This window comes from Trichomycterus rosablanca, chromosome 27 (genome assembly GCF_030014385.1).
Source record: "Trichomycterus rosablanca isolate fTriRos1 chromosome 27, fTriRos1.hap1, whole genome shotgun sequence".
NCBI lineage: Eukaryota > Metazoa > Chordata > Actinopteri > Siluriformes > Trichomycteridae > Trichomycterus > Trichomycterus rosablanca.
The window spans coordinates 14,206,642-14,228,248 of record NC_086014.1 but is presented as its reverse complement, the minus strand read 5'-3'; the positions used below and the strand labels follow the sequence as shown (position 1 = coordinate 14,228,248).

The 21,607-nt window shown below is 44.7% G+C and overlaps 1 protein-coding gene across 1 annotated transcript in view; it reads right to left on the bottom strand.

Moving 5' to 3' along the window:
* The window catches only part of add3a (adducin 3 (gamma) a), a 222,836-nt gene extending 202,952 nt beyond the window's left edge, over window positions 1-19,884 (bottom strand). Inside the window, exons 1-2 of the mRNA XM_062989803.1 lie at window positions 19,804-19,884; window positions 19,246-19,401 (exon numbers count right to left, since the gene is read on the bottom strand). The gene's annotated coding sequence lies outside the window, so the exon portion shown is untranslated. The remainder of the gene's footprint in view (window positions 1-19,245; window positions 19,402-19,803) is intronic.
* Between the last annotated feature and the right edge of the window lie 1,723 nt (window positions 19,885-21,607).

The following is a 21,607-nucleotide window of genomic DNA, read 5'->3' as shown; positions in this document are numbered from 1 at the left end:
ACAGTCCAAAGACGTGCAAGTGAGGTTAATTGGAGATACTAAATTGCCCTATAGGTGAATGTGTGTGTGTGTGTGTGTGTGCCCTGCAATGGGCTGGCTCCCGGTCCAGGGTGTTACTGTGTGCCTTGCTCCCATTGAAAAGCTGGGATAGGCTCCAGTACCCCCCCGCGACCCTGATTGGATAAGCGGATAAGAAAGTGAGTGAGTGAGTGAGTGACGTACTTGAAAGTCTTGAGAGAAGATTAAAAGCTCACACAGCTACAGGATTATGAAGCGTACCTGTGGGAATTTGAGCCCGTCCGGCTGAAACCCTGGTCGCCAGACTGACCGTGCCTGAGGGACAGTGCTGGTGTGTCAGTACCTGACCCGACGCTGGTGTGCATGTGTGTTTCTGGTCGTCCCCGTCTAGCCTGTCTGCTTGTAATCTGCCTCCTTAATGTTTCCAGCCAGTAATTGCACTGTATAGCCTGGAGATAGCAATCAAACCACTCAAAGATGTCTCTCTCTCTCTCTCTCTCTGTCTCTCTCTCTGTCTGTCTCTCTCTCTCTCCACCACAATCGCTTCATTTCTTCCGGTACTTACTTTTCTGTTTGGGGGGCTGATGGTACCCAAAGCATCCAGGCATCTGTTTCTCAGCATCATTGTTCTTGGAAAGTGGGGGTTGGAATCGATTCAAATGGACCTAACGGTAGAATTGATATCTCTTTGAAGGAGACGGGGTTTGATTTTCTGTTCCCTCGCCGTCGCCCCTCCGAATCCTCCCTCCCTCCCTCCCCTCGCTCCGTCTTATCTTTTCACGATTACTACCCCCTCGCTAATGGTCCTTGTAGGTCGGCGGCCGGCTGTGCTCGCCGTGATGTATTCGCACGTCTTTTATGCCCCGACTTCGCGGGAGTCGAAAAGTCAGGACGCGCTCTTCCCGAAAGTCGCGTGGGTCCATCCTTACTCATCTTTACTCGCCGGGTGAAGAGTTGTGACGTCTGACGTCGGCTTTATTGGAGCCGTTAGGGCCGAGACGGAAGCGCTTTCCCCTGTAAAGACGAGGGATGGAAGGAGGCGTCCGGACGGACTCGGATTAGCATGACAAAAGCGCGGACGCATTCTTCTCACCCCATAAAGTTTCCCCGAAGCTTTAGCGAAGCCGCGTGATGCATTTAGTCTGACGCATTAAAGCGACTCACCGGTCACCCGCATCGACCAGAATAAGTTCCCAGGCCGAGACTTTGCACGATATGTGGCTAATTAATATGACATATATATATGACAAATAAAGGCGCTCTTCTATTCGTCTATATCAGGGTGTAAATGCACACATTCCCACAGACACACTCCGGAATCCTGTCCAACAGGCTCGTGGTCATCCTCACATGAACATCTGAGTGTGGTTACTCCCTAATCTGTTACATCCCCCCGTCTCTGTGTCTGGCTGCGGATCACACAAAGTGGCGTAATGCTAGAACAGTGTCATGCCTGAGATATCAAACTTTAATCCTCAATGCGTTCTGGACCACGGGTCAGGACGGGTCAGGACAGGTCAGACGGATGCTGTTCGAACGGCAGGATATTATTCTGTCTTTGATTGTAAATGAAGCGTCGCCGTCCGTGGTGACGAGAGAGTACTCACACAGCCAGCACGGAGCCCGAGACTCGGCGGGAGAGGGGAGGGGAGCGTGTTAGTGCTTCGTTTGGGTCATGCTAACCTCGCGTAATCGCCGAGACGTTTTAGCTAAGAGAGAGAGAGAGGAAGGAGAGCGAGACCAGCTGCTGGGACAAACTACGACTAGCCTGCTATCTAACAGAAGTAAAACCTGCATAAAATATGCTAGCCCACTACTGCTGAGATCCAGGGTTCGAATCTCAGCCGTGCTGTCGGATGGTCGGGTTTCTACACGGACATGATCGGCTGTCGGTGGCCGATAAGCCTGAACGTCGGGACGTCACTCGCAGTGCCCTCTCAGTGCCGATCCCAAGCATGGACAAAAACAGAAGGCTTGCGTCAGAAAGGGCATCCGGAGTAAAATATGTGCCAAGTTTGATATGCGGATACAGTGTATCACAAAAGTGAGTACACCCCTCACATTTCTGCAAATATTTCATTATATATTTTCATGGGACAACACTATAGACATGAAACTTGGATATAACTTAGAGTAGTCAGTGTACAGCTTGTATAGCAGTGTAGATTTACTGTCTTCTGAAAATAACTCAACACACAGCCATTAATGTCTAAATAGCTGGCAACATAAGTGAGTACACCCCACAGTGAACATGTCCAAATTGTGCCCAAATGTGTCGTTGTCCCTCCCTGGTGTCATGTGTCAAGGTCCCAGGTGTAAATGGGGAGCAGGGCTGTTAAATTTGGTGTTTTGGGTACAATTCTCTCATACTGGCCACTGGATATTCAACATGGCACCTCATGGCAAAGAACTCTCTGAGGATGTGAGAAATAGAATTGTTGCTCTCCACAAAGATGGCCTGGGCTATAAGAAGATTGCTAACACCCTGAAACTGAGCTACAGCATGGTGGCCAAGGTCATACAGCGGTTTTCCAGGACAGGTTCCACTCGGAACAGGCTTCACCAGGGTCGACCAAAGAAGTTGAGTCCACGTGTTCGGCGTCATATCCAGAGGTTGGCTTTAAAAAATAGACACATGAGTGCTGCCAGCATTGCTGCAGAGGTTGAAGACGTGGGAGGTCAGCCTGTCAGTGCTCAGACCATACGCCGCACACTGCATCAACTCGGTCTGCATGGTCGTCATCCCAGAAGGAAGCTGACGCACAAGAAAGCCTGCAAACAGTTTGCTGAAGACAAGCAGTCCAAGAACATGGATTACTGGAATGCCCTGTGGTCTGACGAGACCAAGATAAACTTGTTTGGCTCAGATGGTGTCCAGCATGTGTGGCGGCGCCCTGGTGAGAAGTACCAAGACAACTGTATCTTGCCTACAGTCAAGCATGGTGGTGGTAGCATCATGGTCTTGGGCTGCATGAGTGTTGCTGGCACTGGGGAGCTGCAGTTCATTGAGGGAAACATGAATTCCAACATGTACTGTGACGTTCTGAAACAGAGCATGATCCCCTCCCTTCGAAAACTGGGCCTCATGGCAGTTTTCCAACAGGATAACGACCCCAAACACAACCTCCAAGATGACAACTGCCTTGCTGAGGAAGCTGAAGGTAAAGGTGATGGACTAAACCCAATTGAGCACCTGTGGCGCATCCTCAAGTGGAAGGTGGAGGAGTTCAAGGTGTCTAACATCCACCAGCTCCGTGATGTCATCATGGAGGAGTGGAAGAGGATTCCAGTAGCAACCTGTGCAGCTCTGGTGAATTCCATGCCCAGGAGGGTTAAGGCAGTGCTGGATAATAATGGTGGTCACACAAAATATTGACACTTTGGGCACAATTTGGACATGTTCACTGTTGGGTGTACTCACTTATGTTGCAGCTATTTAGACATTAATGGCTGTGTGTTGAGTTATTTTCAGAAGACAGTAAATCTACACTGCTATACAAGTTGTACACTGACTACTCTAAGTTATATCCAAGTTTTATTTCTATAGTGTTGTCCCATGAAAAGATATAATAAAATATTTGCAGAAATGTGAGGGGTGTACTCAGTTTTGTGATACACTGTATATGGTATAATATAATATAATACATTATCATTGTTGTGATTATTAGTAGTATTATTCTTTTTTGTTCATATCATTATTGTAATGACTATTATTTATTTATTATTATGCTTTAATTACTACTATTACTACAACAACTGTTATTATTAACTACTATATCACTTTTATTATTATTAATAACAATTAGTATTAGTTTTAGTATTATTAGTACTACTACTTTTATTATTGTATTATTTTTTATTATAATAATTATTTGTATTATCATTATAATAATCATAATTATTGTTGTTGTTCCTCTTTTTATTATTATTATTACTATTATAATAATAATTATTATTTTTTAAATTATTATTATAATTGTTACTGTTTATTATTTTAAAATATTATTTATTAAAATGATTATTATTATTATTATTATTAATACTGTTACTATTATAATACTACAGTGAGTTTCAGTGAGTCTCAGTCGTGTCTCCTGAATGTCTAGGGTGACGTAAGAAGGGAAAATAAAAGTTTGGGATCCTCCGGCACACTGACTGTATCATGAATCATCAGAGTCTCTTTCTTATTAATTCATAAATTAGATTATTTTATTTCATAAATTCCATCACACCCAGGACTCCTGTAAGAAAGAGCTGAAGCGTGAAGGTTTCCTGTACGAGTGAGAAGATCGAGCAGGAAAAGCTCTGGCGGCCGGACGTTAAGCGGATGTTTGTGATCAGAACGCCGGACTCCTCTCTCCTCCGCGGCTCGTATCACGCCCTGCCAGATGCAGACGTTTCTTATCTTTAAAAGGAAAAGAAATCTCTTTAAAAATTAATACGTTATTAAGTCCGGGGCCTGAGAGTGCTTAGCATGCTCGCATAAATCAGAGCTTCCCCTCGTCCGACCCCCCCGGGCTGATGACTTTTAACATGTGCTTTTTAATCGAGTCCTGACCTGAACTTCCTGACACTCGGCCCTACGCTGCTGATGAAGCCGTTTATTATACGTTCTGATTAAAGCTGAACTTGGATTTATTCGGCTTTATTTATTTTTTCCAGCAGCAGTAAACATCCGGGACGCTTCTTAACTGCAGTCATATTTCACACGGGTGAAAACATTCAACATTTTATTGCTGCTTTTAAAATCGCTCTATACGATCAGCTGTACGTGTTTACGGCTGTCATTAAGAACGGATGTATACAGGAGGGTCTTCTTAAAGCGGGACTGTTTCATTCGAACCGTGATCCTGAGGTTGCTGAATGCTTAACGTGCACGTTATTTAGTTCCTTCAGTCCATGAACACAGAGAATCTTAATCCACACGAGCACCAACATGCTCTAATGTCTAAATGAGCACAAGATTCCCACAGACGCACTCCAAAATCCTGCAAGAATCCTATTCCAGAAAAGTGGAAGCTTATTTATCCACGTGAGTTGGCCATGAGCCATAGCGTCCACACACCATATAGTCCATATATCCCATCATCCATCCATCCATCTACCTACCTACAGACATTAAACGATACACTCCTCTGTTCCTCATCAGCCTAAATAGACAGGAAAGACTCTTTCTGTCCAGATAAGATCAAAACATCAGGCGGAGACGAAGCTAAAGCCTCCACCTCCAGGGTACAGGTATTCACGTGTGTTATAGTGTGTGTGTGTGTGTGTGTGTGTGTGTGTGTGTGTGTGGTGGGAGGTGTTAAGCTGGAAACAAGGTACGAAGCATCTGTTTTTATTGTCAACACCCTCGCAGATAAGATCAGGTAAGAGAGGGCTGTATTGTCGGAACCGCTTCACCTGTGTATTCGACGGGATTTAAAGATGACTGGCTGAGATTAGGAGAGATCACACACACACACACACACACACACACACACACACACACACACAGCAGTACTATCTTTGCACAGACGACACTGCCATCAAACAGTAAACAAGTGTGAGTGTGGGACTGTCTCGGAGTCGGAGAATACACACCCAGACACCTTAATTACATTATTATTATTATTATTATTATTATATTTATTATTATATTTATTATTATTATTATTATTATATTTATTATTATTTGTATCACTACTGTATTATATTTATTATTATAATATTTATTATTATTATTATATTTATTATTATTGTATTTATTATTATTATTATTATACTTATTATTATAATATTTTTTTTATTATTATTACTATTATTATATGTATTATTATTATGTTTGTTATATTTATTATTATTATTATTATTATTATTACTATTATTATTATTACTATTAGTATGATAATTCTTGGGTCAGAACTTTGTCTACATTTGAAATGAATAACGTCTAGAATTGCTCACTAGAAACGAGCAGCTTCTTTGTTTACATCTGCACCAAGCTTGCTCGTGATACGCCTACATGCGTTATAAAATTAATACCAAAGATGACAGCATTTGTATGGCTTTGCACTGATCGATCAGTTGGTGTTCCAGTTCATTCCAAAGCTGTTGAGTGGGGCTGAGGTCAGGACTGTGCAGGTCACTTTATAGAGCTTACAGGAAAGAAGACTTCCCGAAACTGTTGCTGCAAATTTGGAAGCAAATAATTTCCCTTATACAACTGATTTATTACACCTGTTAACAACTGCTGTGGCTGAAACACATCCCGTCCCAATACTTTTGCCCATACAGTGCATTAACGCCGGCAGGATGCTTCAGTATCAGTTCAGTTGTAGATTTAATCCCTGACCGGCCGCTGTGGACATGAGACGGTGCCACGCGGCCGACAAAATATGTTTACAGAAAGAATTACGAGCAGATTAATGTTGTTTAATCCGCGTGTCACGTAAACACGTATGTTTCTCCCGGCTCAACACGCCGAGTTTAATTCCACAGCGGAATAATTATTCAGAAAGAAATAAAGATAAAGTGTGATCCTAATCTGCTGCTCCAATCTGGAAACGCATCGTAATCTGATTAAATCTGACCTTCATGTTCTCCATCTGCTGTGAAACATACCTCAAGAGCACTGACGTTCCTTCAGGGGGGAAAACAAACGCATTAAAGACGCTCAAAAGTATTCGGACGCCTGACCGTGAGCTTGCTGGACGTCCCGTTTCGAAAACAAACGCTGGAGTGAGAAGGCTTCTCGAGACTTGGAAGTGGGTCTGCGTGTGGGAATTTGTGCCCGTATTGTATTCATGGGTGTTCCGGTTCTGAGGTTAGGAGCTCGTGCTGAGACAGGAAGGGCCTTCCCTAAACTGTTGCTGCAAAGTCTGAAACATGTCATTTCCTCTATATGATCGATTTATTACACCTGTTTACACCTGTTACACGGGACGTCCCAATATTTTTGTCCATATATGGTATGCTGGTCATTAGGAGTAAAATAAATATACATGTCCATTAGCCTGCAGGTCTTAGATGTGTAGATTTTTATGCACCAGGCTGTATTTAATGCCCCTACACACACACACACACACACACACACACACACACTCGACCCGCTACGTCCGACAGCATGCTTCCACATGCCGCCGTATGTAAGCGAGGACTTAAGAGCTGTCGAGTTCGATCAGCTGTCTTAATCTCTCCGTCTGCCTATTTACGAGTCCGGGCGTCTCCCGTCCGTCCGTCCGTCTGTCTGTCTCCTTCACTGTTCGGACGGGGGGATACCACCACAGTGGACGCCGGGTCGTAAATCCGTGAGCCCCTCGGCGGGCTGCTCGTTTTAGGCAGCTTTTAATGCGGGTGACAAATGTGATATGTGAATCCGGCAGCCCTGACAGTGGGCGCATACAGTGCACGCATTGTGCTTCAATCAAAGAGAGGGGAGGCCGGGGGCGGGGGGGTCATGTCCAGGGATTACACCATCGGTAAATATGGTGTATTTGCTATCGGGTTAGATTATATATCAGTGTGGGGTCTGTGTGTGTGTGTGTGTGTGTGTGTGTTTCCTATTTCAAAGCAGCTGTTGCAGTATATAACAACTTACATGAACCTCTTATGGATCTCAAAGAAATCCTATTTTAGAAATATATATAAGCATATAATATATTTATATAAGTTTAGAAGCCCTGATCTGGAACCCCATCAGCCATTCTTACCTTCTATTTTCATCACAATACATATTTAAGTGGAACAGTTGTAGCTTAGTGGTTAAGGTACTAAATTAGTAATGAAAAGGTCGCTGGTTCATTTACATTTTTGGCATTAAGCGGATGCTTTTATCCAAAGCGAGTCTAAGCGATTGAGAACTAAGGGCCTCGCTCAAGGGTCCAACAGTGGCAACCTGGCAACCAGTAACCTTTTGATTTTGATTACTAGCCTGGTATAGGCCCCACCACTGCTGGACCCTTGAGCAAGAGCGTAGATATTCTATACAGTAGTCTGCTAATGTACTATTAAAATACGATGCTAGAGCCACTCCGGGGGCCACCGCTGAGATCCGGAGATCCGGGGATCCGGGGTCCGAAGCTCAGCAGTGATATCGCCCAGACATGGGTGGGCATGGACATGATTGGTCTATGCGAAAAAAGCCTAGCCGCTGGGAGGTGTGCTTGTCAGTTCACTCTTAGTGCCGGTCCCAAGCCCAGATAGAAATGGGTAACGATGGGTAACAATACATGAAGACCAGGTGTCTGTGTTGGCTTACTTTATTAATTAAGGAAAGTTGGTTCTTAATATAAATCTTTCTATATCACCAAATAAATCTAATGATCTAATTATCTAGCTGCATAAGTGGCACTGTGATGCACTGTCTGGGTTCGACTCCTTGGCCTTGGTTCGAAGTCCTTTCTGTGTGGAGTTTGCATGTTCTCCTTGTCTTTCCAACAGGTCCAAAGACGTGCAGTCAGACTAACCTGAGCTACTAGAAATTTCTTACAACCTCTCTGGGGTGTTTCCTACCTTTTACCCAATGAATCAGTCCCACCACAACCTTGACCAGGATAAAGCCGTGGTAAAACAGACCACAAATTAATGAATGAATAACGATCTAGTCGCTGTGTGCATATTGTTAACAATGAACCCCTGCAGGACATCAAACGAGTTCAGATCTTTGAAGTCGGGTGTATATTTTAATCTCTTAATACTTCAGTCGGAGATAAAGTCATCCAGCACGCTCAGAAGGGTTCTGAGGGTATTTATAAGGGTTCACAAACTTTTCCCCCCTCACTGCCGTTGTTCATGCTGAACAGAAATGTGAAAACACGACAATAAAGAAAAACTGTTTGCATAATTGTGTTCTGCTGCTTTACACCATACAGGAATGCACACACACACACACTTACGTGAACGTGCACACACACACACTGAGCAACGTTTCAACCACAGGAAGCGTCGGTTACAATCTGTTATAGAAAAATGTCCACATATTTTGCACCTTCCATCGAGTTGCGTCGTTACAAAACATTTAATATTTCAAAAGCAAAAAAGCTGAAACATCCTCCACGCTTGTGAAATCCCGCTGTTGCCATCCGGCGTATCAGCGCCGAAACCCTGAACTCTCTGTGACTCATAACAATCCCACATAAACAAACACACCCGCGACATGACGGTCACAGCGGCCTCCACATTTTAATTATTCCTGCACCCTGGACAGAACACTACAGTAATGTACACTGATCAGCCATAACATTATAACCACCTCCTTGCTTCTACACTCACTGTCCATTTTATCAGCTCCACTTACCATATAGAAGCACTTTGTAGTTCTACAATTACTGACTGTAGTCTATCTGTTTAGAATGCTCTACATTCTAATTCAATGGTCAGGACCCCCACAGGACCCTCACAGAGCAGGTATTATTTAGGTGGTGGATCATTCTCAGCACTGCAGTGACACTGACATGGTGGTGGTGTGTTAGTGTGTGTTGTGCTGGTATGAGTGGATCAGGCACAGCAGCGCTGCTGGAGTCACCGCTGGACTGAGAATAGTCCACCAACCAAAAATATCCAGCCAACAGCGCCCCGTGGGCAGCGTCCTGTGACCACTGACGAAGCAGTTTGACCGACTCAAACAGCAGCAATAGATGAGCGATCGTCTCTGACTTCACATCTACAAGGTGGACCGACTAGGTAGGAGTGTCTAATAGAGTGGACAGTGAGTGGACACGGTAATTAAAAACTCACTCATACCAGTACAACACACACTAACACACCACCACCATGTCAGTGTCAGTGTCACTGCAGTGCTGAGATCATACCTTAATCATATTGCTTAAAAAATCTATACATGGCAGGTTTAGTGGGAAACATCAACCCTGTCCAGCACTTTTGGGGTAAAAGCAGACACTGTGCCAGGCTCAACTTCAGCGTCCGACCTTACTGATGCCTTTAAGGAAAAAAAGGTCAAAACCGACTCACATCCAGGTAAATTCATTTTTAATTTAAGTTCTCGTGGCCAAGGCTTTTAAAAATCACTCCTGTTAATGTGCCCCAGTACGTCACGTTAAACGTTATCCTGCATTTAAATGCGCAGGTTTGGTTGGCGTGTGAAACAGAGGAGCAGCAGGAGCTGCAGGAGAAGGAATGTCACCTCCTGTCATCGCGACGCTCGGTACAGAATATCAAAACTCCCTTAGGTAATCTACTTATCCCGCCTCGAGAGCCTCTTAAACAAATCCCCGTCCAGAGAGAGAGGGCGGGAGGGAGGGGAGAGATAAAACGAAGGATTTGGGAGAAGAACAAGAGGCAGAGGAGCAGAGCAATAAAAAGACTGTCATGCGTGTCCCGGGTGCGAGGCTTCTCTTCCTGTTTCTGGTTATCATTAGTGGGCGTTGGAGGATCAGCCGTTTAAACACCCCGCTGGGTCCCGGAGCTCAATTACGGCGCGCTCTGGTACTGAAGGTATCCAAATGCCAAATGTCACGCGTCCCCTGCGCTCTCCTGTACTGAAAGCTCGCCCGCTCCCGTTCACACGCCGTAATTAATACCTCTGGGATGAGCGTGTGCGATAGAGAGACACTCAGAAACAGAGAGAGAGAGAGAGAGAGATTAGTTAGAAGTAGAAATGGCAGATAAAAGGAGGTAGAACGTTCAGTCATTACAACAGACAGGAAGAGAACATCAGAGGAGCTTAAACAGGCGTCATATTTAGGATTTTTAAATTAAAGAGCCTTAAATTACACTCATAAATTAAATGATGGAATAAATAGATGCTACGATACACAGCACAGCTAGAACATCCAGTGACGGGCTCCGATGGGCTCCAAATTCTAGTCAAATATCAATGCCTCAACAAGCGCGTACACTAGATGGACAAAATCATCCTTATTATTGAGTCAGTATCTCTGAGTTTCGCCACACAAACGCCTCGATGAAGTGCAAACGTGAGGCTTGAACCTGCAACCTTCTGATTACAAGTCAGGTACCTTAACTGCTGATAACCATGACTGGAGAGTTTGGTTTGGAGGAACTTTCAACCCTACTGGTGATTAATGGAAATGCAGGTCATCAGCTGGACACATTAGTGTCCAGGAAACACTCTTGGGACTTGAGGTGAATCCCCATAGGCACACTCCGAAATCTTGTATGCTTTGGAATGCCTTTCTGGAACAGTGGTTGTTTTGGACCCAAGGACTTGGACGGAGGGTGGGGGTTGAAATGAGTCATGTGCCAAGCTTGTCGGGGGTGCACATACTTTTCGACCCCATGTTCGTGTAGCACATGGACTAGTAATCGAAAGGTCACTGGTTCAAGCCCCATCACTGCCAGGTTGTCACTGTTGGGCCCTTGAGCAAGGCCCTTTTTTTTTGCAACACAAACGCCTCGATGAAGTGCAAACATGAGGCTTGAACCTGCAACCTTCGACTTTGGTTTGGTTTCAACCCTACTGGTGATTAATGGAAATGCAGGTCATTAGCCGGACACATTAGTGTCCAGGACTTGAGATGAATCCCCATAGGCACACTCCGAAATCTCGTATGCTTTGGAATGCCTTTATGGAACAGTGGTTGTTTTGGACGTTTGATGTTTAACGTTTAGGGCGGTTGTAGCTTCACATTAAAGGTACTGGACTAGTAATCGAAAGGTTGCTGGTTCAAGCCCTAATACTGCCAGGTTGCCACTGTTGGGCCCTTGAGCAAGGCCCTTAATTTTCAAATTAAATAAAACACGGTATGTTTGTCTGATCATATATGAGGGGTTAAAGGTGGGGGGTGGAATTAAACACAGAAGAAAAGTGGCAATGTGGATTTCTCTCTCTCTCTCTCATTCTGCCTCATTCTCTCTCATTCGCTCTCTCTCTCTCATTCGCTCTCTCTCTCTCCCCCCTTTTTATCCCCGTTGTCACTTAAAGAATGCTTTCCCGCTCTGGATTAATTAAAGTCCAAACATTAAATATTGATTGATGCATTATCAGCGCGTCCCAGTCGCTTCCGTGCGGATTGATTCCCGACGTGATTTATTGTCATATTTGCGGAGTCGTTTGACTTGATAACAAAGAGAAATTGCAGCACCCCCCCCCACCAAACACACACACACACACACACACACACCGCACACACACAGAGTCTCTCTTAACCCCCCCTCCGTCCCTGACTTTTCCTCCCCTGCCTCTCTTTCCCATTTGTTTGCTGTAAGATATGTCTGCACACACCCTCTGTGAATCATTATTCAAATTGGAGTGATAAAGCATCATGACTAATGATCAGCATTTTCTTATTTCTCAGGAGTTCTCTCTCTTTTCTGCAGCCGGGCTTTGATAAACAGACGCCGAGAGAATCGTTTATGATGGCTGATGTACGTTTCACATTATGTAGAGATGACACTGTATATAATTCGCTTTTCCTTCCTAATGAGTGAAGCATCAGGTGAGATCGGTGTTATTAAAGCAGCGCGGGATGAAATCCGGATTTATGACGCACTCACGCCGCTTGTTCTAAACTCTGGGTGATTGTGATCCAGGTCTCAGATTTATGAGCCACTGAGTCCTTCTACTCATCTTATTATTTTTATAATGATAGATTTACAGCCACCTCACTGCCCCCCCCCATCATAAAGTTGCATATTTACAGTCAGGGTCCTTCACACATCGTCCAGACGAAGATTATTTACACATACACACTTCTGGATAAATATGAGACCCATGCAGAAACGAAGCTTGTATCTGAACTTATTTGGACAGCATGAACTTTAAAGTGGCGGCTTGATTTTGATGGACTTCGATGACCTAAAACAGCTCGTAAAATATTTGGCCGATTGAGTAACGAAGCAGGGCGGCACGGTGGCTCGGTGGGTAGCACTGTCGCCTCACAGCAAGAAGGTCCTGGGTTCGGAGGACCTTTCCGGGCGGGGTTTGCATGTTCTCCCCGTGTCTGCGTGGGTTTCCTCCGGGAGCTCCGGTTTCCTCCCACAGTCCAAAAACATGCAGTCAGGTTAATTAGAGACACTGAATTGCCCTATAGGTGAATGTGTGTGTGTGTGTGTGTCTGCCTTGCGATGGACTGGCGCCCCGTCCAGGGTGTTACTGTGTGCCTTGCCTCCAATAAAAGGCTGCGAGTGCGCTCTCAGTGCTGGTCCCAAGCCTGGGTTGATCAGGAAGGGTGTCTGGTGTAAAAACTGTGCTGAATCAGGTATGTACGGGTGCAGACGTGCCTAAAAAGAAATCCCAGACACACTGGGGAGCAGTTGTTTCCCTAATGGCATCCTTTTGTTAAATGCTACGGTAGCATACTGGGTAGAAATGTGAGTTCTGGCAACCACTGTTGGGCCCTTGAGCAAGGTCCTTAATGCTCACAGCTTCAGGGGTGCGGTACAATGTCTGACCCTGTGCTTTGACCCAAGGATTTGTACTGTACATGTGTTTATGTACACTATATATGACGATTAATGCTGTTCCTTGGTTGATGCACCCTGTGGTGTTAATCTTTGCAGGGCATTTATTTATTTTTTAACCTCACTGCAAATATTGCACTAGATGAATTGTTTAATTGAATAATACAGAGCGCTAGAAGAGATTTAGGGGTCACGACTACAATAATCCTCACGCTTTTTACCCTCTAAAATGACCCAGCAAGGGTTTCATTCTTTTTTAATAGCCCGAGTCGAGATAAATCACCGGCGTCATTATCAATACAATCAATCTTGCCCGGGCTGCAAAGGTTATAACTAATAGATCTTACATTGTGTAATTGAATAATTAATACATGAACCTGATTAGAGAATGAATGGAGGACACGGATGGAAATTTGCTTTGGCTTTTCTAAACCTGCCACTAATGACCAATGAGAACTCTCGGGGTAATTATATTCATCATAATTAGCGCATAGTAATGAGCGATTAGCGGGCGGCCGCAGATGAAAAGGGTTGATTTGGCTTCTAATTGGTGAACATGAGCGCCCACTCATAACCTCCATTCAGTTTAATTGTGCTTAATTGGCTCCGTTTATGCGAGTGATTAATTTCATTAGTCGGAGCCGAGCGCCGTTTTAGTAAACGTGAAGAGGAATATTCAAACAGAGACGCTTCTCCTCTTATACAGATCATAACCTACGACTTTAAATCATTTATTTATTTATTTATTAGGGTTATAACGTCATGTTTTACACACTGTGGTCACATTCACGACAGGACGGTAGTTACTGCTTACGCAAGATTCATCAGTTCTGGTTCACACTCATGGACAATCTTGTATCTCTAGTTCACCTCACTTGCACGTCTTTGCACTCTGGGAGGAAACCGGAGCTCCCGGAGGAAATCCACGCAGACACGGGGAGAACATGCAAACCCCACACAGAAAGGAGCTAGAACAGCCTCCACTCTTCTCGAGAGGCTTTCCATGAATTTAAAGCTTCAGTAAGCTCGAGGTGGCACGGCGGCACGGTGTCTCGGTGGGTAGCACTGTCGCCTCACAGCAAGAAGGTCCTGGGTTCGATCCTCAGATGGAGCGGTCTGGGTCCTTTCTGTGTGGAGTTTGCATGTTCTCCCCGTGTCTGCGTGGGTTTCCTCCGGGTGCTCCGGTTTCCTCCTACAGTCCAAAAACATGCAGCCAGGCTAATTGGAGACACTGAATTGTCCTATAGGTACCCGGCCGCTAGGATGCATAAACCGGTGCATTGTAGTGCCGGTCCCAAGCCCGGATAAATAGGGAGGGTCGTGTCAGGAAGGGCGTCCGGCGTAAAAACTGTGCCAAATCAATAATGAGGATCACGATCCGCCGGCGACACCTAACGGGAGCAGCCGAGGAAATAGATAAGATAGTAAGCTCGAGGTGCAGCTGAAATAATCAGGGCCGTCTACATACTTTTGGCCTGTGTTTATTTCACTGCAACTCAAGGGCCCAATCTGAACGAATAAATAACAACACTTGAATTTTATTTCCACCCATATTTGAATATTTGATTTAGATATTATATATCTAAAGCCACTTGCAATAAGGCTGAATACAATTAAAGCAATTGAGGGTCAAGTGCCTTGCTCAGGGGCCCAACAGTGGCAGTTTGGCAGGAGTGGGGTGCCTCTGAATACCAGTCCAGTAGCTTCACTGCTGAGCAACCACTACCCCTAAATAATCCACTTTAATACACTGTATTATGGACGTGATGGTAGAACCCGTGGTGAACATTAAACATCAGCGCTGTCGTCACAGAGCCGCAGCTTCAACTCTATTCTTAACCAAACTGTCCTTTAAATGTCCGCTCGTAAATTACCATTATTTATCTTAAAACACCTACACGGGTACAAAGAGCGCGCACGCTCGCGCGGAGTCAGGAACCCGTACTTAAAGGCTGTTACGCGTGTAGTTTTGGGTGCAGCCCCCCGGTGAGCCTGTACTGTAATTATCCCAGGTGCGATCGTTCCCCTCTCCTCTCCTTCCATTAACCTCCTCATTATCATCCTAATCAATGGGGCTGCTCCCCTAGCTTCAGCACTGATGCCACCACACACACACACACACACACACACACACACACCACACACATATATACACACATTAGACTAGTTCATAGAGGCAGATAATAGGGAAGCAGAAGCGGTTCTAGACAAATGGAATGAAAAGCTGGGAGACAGGTAGGATGGGACCTAAAGTGTGGCGGAAATTACAAGGTGAAGGATAATAACCTCTTAGCTGAGCTGTCTTTTTGGGTGTCAAGCAAAAATGCACCGTCAATTCGGGAAAGACTTTTATTCTGGGTGCGCAGGCTTTACCGACGCCAGGATGAGCTTCTTCTGGGCTGTATAAGAACCACGTTTACCTCCCTAAAGTTGTAGCTTAGCGGTTAAGAAGCTGGACTATTTATCGGAAGCCCAACCACACTGTTGGACCCTTGAGCAAAACCCTAGATGCTGAAAATGTAAACATAAAGAACGTCTGGGCTCTGTGAAACGTGAACGGTCACGACACGGCGAGCGCAAAAAGTTCTGTCTGCTTTAAAACTGGCATTAAGAGGATATTGATCAGAACGCTGTTCCATCAAGGGTCGATGCATTGATTACAGCAGGCTGAACCCATCGCTCTGCTCCTGCTTTTATCTCCGTTCGAGGGTTTTAGCTAATAATGAGGGTGAGGGGCGCTCGGCTGCACACAGGGCTGTTTACTCAGTACAGACCGAGGATTCGAACCCTGGACCTTCTTGCTTTGAGGCGACGGTGCTGTCCACCGAGCCACCGTGCTTTAAATCACTACTTGGTCAAAATGTGCCAGTCAAATGGCAAAAAAGATGTAGACGTATTCCAAAACCTTGAGTTGAGGTCATGTGATGTCATTCACAATAAAACACGACCAGAAATGTGTATGAGCAACATTTATGTGTAATAAAACATGTAGCTGTGTTTTAAAATCCCTTTTTTCCAGACCTATTGATCATACAAGTAGCAAAACGGGTTAATTACCATACATCTGGCAACACTGATCTCAAGGCTACTAATCTGCAAAAGTGCCTCCAAATGTGTAGTGTGTGCTCTCGTTCTTTGATCTACGAAGCCCATCAGGGATCCTCTGATCAGTGCTGTCCGTGTTCAGGGTTTAGAATCGAGGCGGGTTCTGCGCGAGGCCGTTTTGGACGACACCTCCGCCGGGATGTTTGTCCACTGTGTGTGTACTGGTGTACTGGTGTACTGGTGTTTACTCTCTCTGGACCACACTTGGCTGTTACTTGGCAGGAGACACCATAAGTGGTAAATGGCGGCTCTCTTACCATGAATATCAACGACAAAAGAATGGTGGGGGGATTCGCACCGAGGATCGAAGGGCGAGTGATGGGACAGGAAGTCGTAAACACTGCAAACTGTCCTGAAAAGCAGCTCGTGTGTGGTGGGTCGCTGGTTCAAACCCCACCACTGCCAGGTTGACACTGTTGGGCCCTTAAGCAAGGCCCTTAACCTTCAATTGCTTAGACTGTATACTGTCAAAGTACTGTAAGTGGCTTTGGATAAAAGCGTCCGCTACCAACAACTGGTTCTACGTGTATCAGTGGCCTCCCAGTCATTAAATCTAATTCCAACTGGAGGATCTGCTGGTGAGTGATGCAGTCGTGTCAACATGAGCCGGAATCACGAAGAATTGTTTACATTAAGCAGTAGAACTGATCAGAAGAACGTAAACAAAGAACTGAGGCTCTTCTGAGTACGGTGCACTTACAGTGAAATTCAGAGTTTGCGAATGCAAACATATAAACACGATTATTGTTTTTATATATTTCTGATGCTTTAAGATTTCTTCAAGATGTTCATCACCCGGCTGATTTATAAGTGAAGTGTATCGGCAGCTAACGAACGGACGAGCCGCCGGCGCAAACATCATCCGTCAATGCCGCGAAGAGGGATGAGGACCCGTTTCAGACACGCCAGATGGTATTACAGCGCCTCTGAGCTCCAGTTTTTATTCCCGACTTTGAGCTGAGTGGAAGTGAAGTTCATTAAAAGCTAATCATGAGAAGCGCACGTGTACGCGAGGACGGCGTCGGAGGGGAAGGAGAGGACGCGTACGCAATCCTACACCGTTCGCTTTCGGATAGAATAAGTCTGTTCAGGATCATTCTGGGTGCATAAACAATTGAATAACAATGCTTATAAAATAAACGTAATATAAATCAACAGCAAAGAGTAAAAACGTAATTAATTTCGCCCTTGAGACTTAAGATTAAGAATGATCCCCAACAAGCTACCAGATCTGAATTGTTTTTTAAACTCATTTGATTCCTAAAGTGCCAGGAATGTACTACATTACCCACAATTCCAACAGATAAACCCACTAACCACAAACATCCCAGTAGTGCCCCACATCTTACAACCAATTACGAATTCGATAGCATAGCCCACTACCGCTGAGACCCGAGGATGCAAATCTCAGTTTCGAATCTCAGCCGTGCTATCGGCCACCCAGGCATCTGCACAGACCAGACACGATTGGCGGATGTCTGAGAGGGGGATGCCCGAAACAACCAAGCCTTTGAGAGGTGCACTTGTCAAGGAGCTCTCAGTGCTGGTCCCAAGCCTAGAAAATAGGAGGAATGAGTGACCTCTATGTGGTCTTATCAGCTAGAACCTATTTGGTTTGTATGGCTGGGCAATCAAAGCCTCAGCTGTCATTCCAATTCATTCCAAAGCTAAGGAATGGAATGGCATCCTGACCACGCCCAGCGATTCCGGGGAAACCAGACCCACCATGACTCGGTGATAAAACATGAAATTAAATTCAAACAAATGAATAATAATTTTACAAGTATTAATTGTGATGGTTTTAAATGACCGATCCAGACGTGTAGATGTTGTATTCTGTCCGGCTGTGACACAGATACTCCCTTCATTCTGCAGGCTGCTCTTTATCCACCTTGATAATCTGTTTTCCCTCGTAAACAGACACAGACACAATCACGGGTCTGTGTGTGGTACACTCACCCACCCCACCACGGCACCGAGAGAGACGAGAGAGAGAGACGAGAAAACTGGAGACAGACGAACCCTCTCGCACCTCTTCATTAATGGTGAGCTTCCTCTTCCAGGGCAGGTAGTGCATTTTAATGCCACCCATCGTTCACCCACCAGCCAGCGCCAAAAGGCACCTTGTGACTCCAGAAACCTTTTTTTCAACTCCACACCGCTGTGTCAGTCGTCTTAATTCCCTACACAAATGATTTCATTTTTCTGTTATTTTAAATAACTATGAAATATAAAAACTTATTATAAATATAAATGCTCATCTGGCTGTATCGTTTCATTATCTAAGCCCTTCATCCAAAGCCACTTACAGTACAGTGGCAGTATACAGTCTAAGCAGTAGAAGGTTAAGGGCCTTGCTCAAGGGCCCAACAGTGGCAACCTGGCAGTGGTGGGGCTTGAACTAGTGATCTTCGGATTACTAGTCCAGTACCTTAACTGCTAGGCTACAACTGGCTAGTCAGTACGAGTGTGTAAGAGTGTGTAAATGTGAGTGTGTACGTGTGTGTGTAGAAGAGTGTGAGTGTGTAAGTGTGAGTAAGTGTGAGTGTGTAAAAACAAGAGTGAGTGTTTACGTGTTGGAGTGTGTGTGAGTGTGTGTGTGTGTGTAGGAAAGTGTGTGTGAATTTGTACGTGTGTAGGAGTGTGTGTGAGTGTGTACGTGTTGGAGTGTGTGTGTGTGTGTGTGTGTGTGTAGGAAAGTGTGTGTGAATTTGTACGTGTGTAGGAGTGTGTGTGTGTAAGATTTACATCGACACTTACAGTTGACTTACAGTACTGTGACACCAATTGAGGATTAAGGGCCTTGCTCAGGGGTCCAATAGTGTCCAATAGGCGTCTCTACGGGTCCTTTCTGTGTGGAGTTTGCATGTTCTCCCCGTGTCTGTGTGGGTTTCCTCCGGGAGCTCCGGTTTCCTCCTACAATACAAAGGCGTGTAAGTGAGGTGAATTGGAGATACTGAATTGTCTAGGACTGTGTTGGATATAACCTTGTGAACTGATGAATCTTGTGTAATGAGTAACTACTGTTACTGTCATGAATGTAACCAAAGTGTAAAACACGACGTTACAATACTAATAAACAAACAGCGTCTCTATTTAAACTCTTTAAATTCTACAGGGTGAAATTAGACCCCCTGCTACCACGAGCTTTAAACACACACACAGAGCTCAAGTGTTTTTTACTTCTTCTCTTATAAAATGACTGTGACTTTTATTCCTGTTTACACAGTTTCAGGTAGGAAGCGATTATCACTCTCATTATTTACAGAACAGACGATAAGACGTGCACACGGGTGAGCGTTTGAGACGGAGCTTCACCTAAACTGTGGTCGTCGGTTCTTCTTTTCCAGTCTAGACTCTGCTGGTGAGGTTTCTGAGCGTGTGTGATCCAACTGTTTGTAATTCTCTCCGCAGAGCGAGTGTTTAGCGGAAGCTACATGTTGAATACCTCAACACACCAAAAGGGCTGTTTACACACACACACACACACACACACACACACACACACTCACACACACTCACACACACACACACCCAGAGGGAGAGAATAAGTGATCTATGCTTCACAGACACAGAATGGGTTGGAATGGGCCGTATTGCTTATGCTATTCAATTATGCGCACAGACGCCCCCCGTGTTCCTGCAGGACGATCAATTACCCGACGCCGGGTGATAATGGTGAATGATGGGCGTGCGCGCTCCCGCTTTCTACATTTCCACACGCTAGCGCATGACACGACGAGGGCGCGCATCCTCGCCTCGTAATGATATTATTACACAACCGAAGACAACACGATCAAAACAATCAATTTCCTACACAGATGATTTTATTATTTCTCTTATTCTAAATCACTGTAAATAATAACACCACTAACTTCACGCTTGTCTGTATTTTTATGCTTCCTGAAACCATATAATGATTGAAACTGGTTCTACTGGGCGTATTGTTCCAAATAACTATGCTAGGCACTGATAGAAAAGGGATTTAATTTTCATATTTAGATTTAACAGAGTGAAATTAGACCCCAGGTGTCAGTAACAGAACTGACAGTAACATAATTGATAGTGACCAGGCTGACAGTAACAGGACTGAGAGTGACTTGATTGACAGTAACCAGGCTGACAGTAACAGGAATAGCAGTGACATGATTGGCAGTGACAGGGCTGACAGTAACTGTACTAGCAGGCACAAGGCTGACAGTAACAGGACTGACAGTAACAGGACTGACAGTAATATGATTGACAGTAACAGGACTGACAATGACAGGGCTGACAGTAACATGACTGACAGTAACAGGGCTGACAGTAACAGGACTGACAGTAACATGACTAACAGTAATATGATTGACAGTAACAGGGCTGACAGTAACAGGACTGACAATGACAAGGCTGACACTAACATGACTGACAGTAACAAGGCTGACAGTAACATGACTAACAGTAATATGACTAACAGTAATATGATTGACAGTAACAGGGCTGACAGTAACAGGACTGACAATGACAAGGCTGACACTAACATGACTGACAGTAACAAGGCTGACAGTAACATGACTAACAGTAATATGACTAACAGTAATATGACTAACAGTAATATGATTGACATTAACAGGGCTGACAGTAACAGGACTGACAGTAACAGGACTGACAGTAATATGATTGACAGTAACAGGGCTGACAGTAACAGGGCTGACAGTAACAGGACTGACAGTAATATGATTGACAGTAACAGGGCTGACAGTAACAGAACTGACAGTAACAGGACTGACAGTAATATTATTGACAGTAACAGGGCTGACAGTAATATGATTTACAGTAACAGGACTGACAGTAATATGATTGACAGTAACAGGACTGACAGTAACAGGACTGACAGTAATATGATTGACAGTAACAGGACTGACAGTAACAGGACTGACAGTAATATGATTGACAGTAACAGGGCTGACAGTAACAGGACTGACAGTAATATGATTGACAGTAACAGGGCTGACAGTAACAGGGCTGACAGTAACAGGGCTGACAGTAACAGGACTGACAGTAATATGATTGACAGTAACAGGGCTGACAGTAACAGGACTGACAGTAATATGATTGACAGTAACAGGGCTGACAGTAACAG